At 40.2% G+C, this 5,956-nt stretch overlaps 1 long non-coding RNA gene across 1 annotated transcript; it reads right to left on the reverse strand.

Annotated features, from left to right (window-relative positions):
- Window positions 1–1,115: 1,115 nt before the first annotated feature.
- On the reverse strand, window positions 1,116–5,291 carry LOC112976130. The gene is made up of 2 exons (XR_003256926.1): window positions 5,121–5,291; window positions 1,116–3,698 (listed from the first exon to the last, which is right to left on the reverse strand). It is a non-coding gene; the product is annotated as an uncharacterized LOC112976130 (long non-coding RNA).
- Between the last annotated feature and the right edge of the window lie 665 nt (window positions 5,292–5,956).

Genomic DNA, 5,956 nt, shown 5'->3' on the forward strand with positions numbered 1-5,956 from the left:
GAAAGGGTTTCACAGGAAGAAAACTTCTTCATAGCTATTGACTTCAATTACAATAAAAAACCATAAGTATTCATAACATGTATTTTCTGAAACTGAACTACTGGAAAATCTTCTAATTTTTTGAATACAACAAAGCAGTACAGAACTGACTTCTTTGTTATCATTTGTGCAGTAATTTTCCATTGCACAAATTCACATTAAAGCAAAGGCTTTAGCTAATCTTCAACAATTGTAACATAACAAAATACTTAGTAGGATTCCTCTGCAAAAGGAAAACAAACTTGTATATCATAAAATGAAAAACCCCCACATTTCTGATAAATGAAGGTATAATAATGAACCAAATATTTAAAATAATTAAAAGATACTAATATAGTCCAAGGTTGAGCCCCATCTTATGAATACCGATGCACATAATTTTATGCAATGAAAATTCCATCTGAAGTTGGTGGGGCTCCTTATGTGTGTATAGCAGAACTTATATATATGCAGCCTGCTAGAGCTTGTTATGGAAACAGAACGTTGTTTATTTTGCTTGTTATGTATGTATATATATGTATAAATTTACAACTCCAATAATATTTTATACACAAACTAAATTAACATGGGAATGTACCATAAACTACTTGCTTGATTAGTTCTAGTCTGAATATAAAATAAAAATGCAGGTTACCTTTTAAAATTGTTAAGGCTCAGAATATTAAACATCTGTTTCCTGATTTGTTTATAGATGTAATATTTTGAATACTGCACAGATTCCAGTCAAATTTTGAAGTAACCTGAACCATTAACAAAAAACAAAAAAACTTTTGATGCATTTCATTGAACTGTAAAATATGAAAGACTAAAGAAACCTACCCCACAGATTGGCTTCATTTGATATTAAGTGTGTAGCTTTTGAAATGTTGACATCTTTTTTTCAGGTTAAACACATTCAAATTAAAAGAAGAGACATTGTCATCTTTAACGTGTATATGCAACAGCAATGAAAAGCAAGCAGCTGCTGTTGTGAATCATAGTTACCATAGTAATACATTGCCGTAGTCACTTAGAGATCTTGGAGATTCATTTATATTAATAGCAGCTTTAGTAAAGAAGAATGCAAAAGTTGCCAATAGCATTCATGTGGTTTTCTGTATTACAGACTTTTGCTGTTTACAATAGGATAACTTTTTATTAACAGATGGCCAGTCATCACTGCTGGGACATGATAGAGTAAATTACAGAGTTGGTTCTCAGTCCCTTTTTTGCAATGCTGAATAATTACTTATAAATAATCCTCTGAAATCAGTAACATCAGGCCCAGGACAACTCACTAGGGGTCCAAGCCAATGTACAAATCAAATAATCTCTGTTAATTTCAGTAGAGTCTGATCAGGTCTGTACTTATATAAAAGGACACACCAAAAAGGTTAACTTTCAGCACCCCACAATCTCCACACCGTGAAAATTCTGATTAGTATAAAGGAAAACCTGCAGACTGATCATTGAGTGGTACATAGGAAGCAAAAATAATAATAAAATAAAACTCCGAGCAGACACATCTGAAAACCCACATGTTAAGCAAAGACATATTTAGATAAACAGAATTTATCAAGTGCTATATAATACTTACATGTAAAACTAACTGTACAAAATCAAGACAGATAAATGTAGAGAAATTTTTGCAATGAAAGAAAAGATCTTATGGCTTTTATGGGAACACTATTGTGTAAAGTTTGAAGATGAAAGCAAATAATTATTTTCATTGAGAGGTTTCAGAATTCCCACCAGAAACCAATTAAACAGACTTCACACAATACCATAGCCATTGACACCTTATTGTTGCACCAATATAAACAACGTACTGCAGGAAATCAGAATAAAAATAGACATTGACTTTCAAGGACAAAAATAATGATCTTCCTTGAGCTACACTTGAAGATATGAGGAAAGAGAAAGGACAACTTAAAAATGCTTTTGCAGATTTTGATATCCAGGCTCAGTGCTATAATCAGCAAATGTGTGTATCATGATGATAAAGCACATTTGCTGGGATGTTGATTCAGCAAAATAACTTATAATATTATTCAGCTGTTCAAAGTGTGTAATACTTAGACAGCAATTAACAAGAAAAAGAAATCGAGGAAAAATGCCAAATTGCTCAAGGCAAAAATTCTACAGAGCCAATATTTAATGTTATGCTGCTTCATGTACAATATGTTGAGCACATGAAATTCAACCCAATTAAAAATTTGGTGATAATTTATAGAAAAGGTAACCTTGTTGCTTATTTTTCATATGTGCTTGTTCTTTAAGCAGGAATTAATATCATACATAGGTGACTAAAACATAAATTTATGGAATTGTTAAAGAAGGATGCTGCCTGATTTACCCATTTTCCAAATGATAAATTAACTGTGAACACCTTTGAGGTGATATTTTTCCAGAACCACATACTGATTTCACTTTGCAGAACGGTAAGTGGTACGACACAGTAAAATAGATTTTGAACTAGCTGAAGGTAGAACACAGAACAGAGGTTGTGCTGACAACTGCAAGCAATGTCCCTTCCTCTTGTACTCTGAGCACTGGATTTTTTTATGGGGCAGAGAACTGAGATAGACGGGTGGATGGACAGATAGATCAGACGGACCACCACAGATCCAGATTTCTTCAGATATGGCCTCTTTCTGTCAAGAGATCCAGTTTGAAAGATGTTTGAGGATATTGGACATTTGTCCCAATCTGTGGATATCCCCCAGTCTAATCAGGCAGAATATACAGAAATGTCATGCATGCCCGTTGCAGCCATGCTCATTCATATGATTCATGCTGAGGCATATGAACAGAAATATGTAAGCTCTGATTACAGAGGGCCAGAACTCGCAACAATTGCTCTTCTGGGCGTGTTTTTTCAGATAGAAACTTGCACATAAGTTACTTCTGGTTAAAGTAACAATGACCCCTATTCTGAAAGTGGCAAGGTGATTATGGGTTGAATGTGGGAATAAGTCTTTAGAGAACAATTTAAAAGAAAGGACATTCCAGACTATATCCCACTATCTGCAAGGATTTGGGGATAGCTGTGATTTTGGAAAGTTGCTCGTTCTGTATTTTGAAATAGAAGAGCTTGGAGTAAAGTACTGTAGTAAGCTAATGGGTTTGTTATCAGACCTTTACATAGAGTTGCTGGATATCTTTTCATTCTAAAATACTTTTAGAACAGAAGTAAATATTTGTTTTCCCATTAAGGAGAGAAAAGGCTTGGATCTATCCAAGTCTGCTTTCAAATTAATACACAATATGAAGTGATCTAGTATAAGACATCTCCCTCGCCATAAGGTTTGTGATTTTCATGAGGCCTGTTGACATCTCTGAAAACAGCAGGAATATAGGTTTGCCTACATCAAAGGTCCATGCGTAACTTGACCACAAGCGTGTTAGGGGAGATGTAAAAACTCATGCTATATGTTAGCATGATACTTCATAATGTATAGGAAACTGAGACCTTACTGCTCAGCTACTGCAAAAAGAGACCTGTGTAAGAAACCTGCTATGCATCAGAGAACTTCACGCCTTTGCTGTCCACTGATGGTCTGTATTTTCATTCCAGTCACTGGAATCTTTGATGAATTATGTTGTCATATATAGTGAAGTCTTCACAGGAAAACTACTGTAGTAGTTTTTGATGCTTAGTCAGAAGAAAGAAGGCAACTCTAGAAAAACAAATTGGAAATACAGATATTGTAGTACATTATCTAGCTTATTGTGCATTCTCTTGTACCTTGAAATGGATTCCCCTTTCCCCTTGAAATGGATCACTTCCAACTCATGCTCTTCAAGAGTTACAAGCTACGTGTATCATTCTTGCAGTCTTAACAATTTTTGCTGAGGTGCTCTCCCTTTTTTGCTTTCACTTACTAATGCTACCTCAATTTTTTTTCACTTTTCAGTCTTCCAAATGAAACCAGTTGCATCTCTCTCTCAGCCTCCTCCTTTTCTTCTTAAAGCCAGATCTGTAAATCTATGAAGCCAAATTACAGCCACACTGTATAAAAAGGCACCCTTTATTTTATCCCTCAGAAACAACCCCCAAAATCTCCTATATATACTAATGAAACCATGTATCTATGTATGTCAGAACAAGTTTTCTGATTTGTTTAGAAATAGCAGATTTATTCATTTATTTATGGATTTGCAATATCATATGCCTCAAGAGTGCTACAGTGTTGGAAAAKCTTATCAGTTAAACTATTTAAAATATTCTTTGTACTTTAAAATACACATTTAGTAAGGATTAAAATATTCTGCTGATGTCCAGAAGGATCAAGCTGTTTTCCTGTAATTGAGCAAATGAGGAAGTTTGAGAAATAAGAATCGAGAGCAATGTAGAAGATAAACGTTAATTCAATACATTTATTTATATTTGGATTTGTTAGTGACTTAATAAACAAGGAATACATAATGTTAGATTAAAAAACACTACCAGCATGTAAAGAAGAAAGAACATGTTTGGCTACCAAGTTTGGAGTTTATGTCCTAAAGAATCAGTTTAGCTTTCAGGATCTGTTATATGAAATGTGGCTTCAAACGTTGTGTCCACTGTGAAAACTTCAGATAGTGTAGACAATAGCTATATATGTATTTGTTATGTGTATATATATATATATAAGTATTTCCTAATAAAACTAGTGGTTCATAGAAAAGAACTTGTTGATTGGATGATTTGACCCTACATACAGCACTTAAGATGGCATGTTGGGTGAGATATGGTCATGCCTGATATGCAAACACAAGTTGCAAGTTTGCTGTCCACATTCAATAGAATGACAAAATCTCTGTATGATGGATGCTCTGGAAGCTGTTTTTACATATACAAATGTCAAAACGTAGTATATAGGGGGTTAAGTACATGCTAATGTAAAAACAAATGTCTTTACAATTTTCTAGATACTAAGTACTTAAATCTATATATCATGGAAATGACATAACCTGAAATTATTCACTTTGCTACACTTCTCCCAAGGGTCCTATCCCTACTGGACCTTTGAGGATGAACAGGGCATTATGTAGGACTTCTGTAACTTGGGTGAGCACAGTCTCATTTTAAGAAAATCAGTATTGAAAGAGATTTTTACCTTTTTGCCTCCTTAATCTCTTTTCCTCTGTTTTGCGTTACTTTTATGGAATGGCTCTTAACCTGTGGCCCGTAACCGGCATTGCCAGCGCGCCATCCGTCCACAAAGATCACGGGGGCGATCCGCACAGCGTGCCGAGCTCTCCTTTCGCCCGAGCAGGGGGCTGCAACCCGCGGGCTTTTCCCCCGGGCCAGGGCAGGGCAGGGCCGGGCCGGGCCGGGCCGGGGCCGGGGCCGGGGCCGGGGCTAGGCCAGGGCAGGGCAGCGGGCGCGCTGCCCCGTGCCCAAGCCGCGGCACCGCCAAGACGCGCCGCCGGCACTGCGCTCTGAAGCGGGAGACGCGGCGCCGCGGCCCAGCCGCCCCAAGGGCCGCGGGCGGGCGAGCTCTCCCGCGCACGACGCAGCCCCGAGGCGCTCCGTCCCCTCCGCGTCCCTCTCCCGGGCGCGCGGCGCTCGGCTCCGCCCCTCGCCGGCCCCGGCCGCCCGCCGGCGAGCCGGAGGCGTGTCGGGGAGCGGCCGCTTATCGGCAGCTCTGAGCCGCCCCGGCCCCGGCGCCGTCGGGCCAGGTGACAACGGCAGCGCGCCGAGCGCGGGCAGCGCGCACCCGCCCTCTCAGCCGCGGGCCCCGGCTGGATCGTGCGGGGCGGCCAGGGCCGGGCGGCGCGATGGAAACCGCACTGGCGGCAGCATGGGCGGACAGCGAGCGGCCTTAGGCGGGCTCCTTCCCGCCGGCGGCGAGGGACCCCCCCCGTCGCCCTGGGGAGGAGGGGACACAACATGGCGGCCGCGGCTGCGGACCCCTCCGCCCCGGCGGCGGCCGCGGCACCGGAGCCCGGC

The sequence above is a fragment of the Apteryx rowi genome, unplaced genomic scaffold (assembly GCF_003343035.1).
Source record: "Apteryx rowi isolate R43461 unplaced genomic scaffold, aptRow1 scaffold_70, whole genome shotgun sequence".
Lineage (NCBI taxonomy): Eukaryota > Metazoa > Chordata > Aves > Apterygiformes > Apterygidae > Apteryx > Apteryx rowi.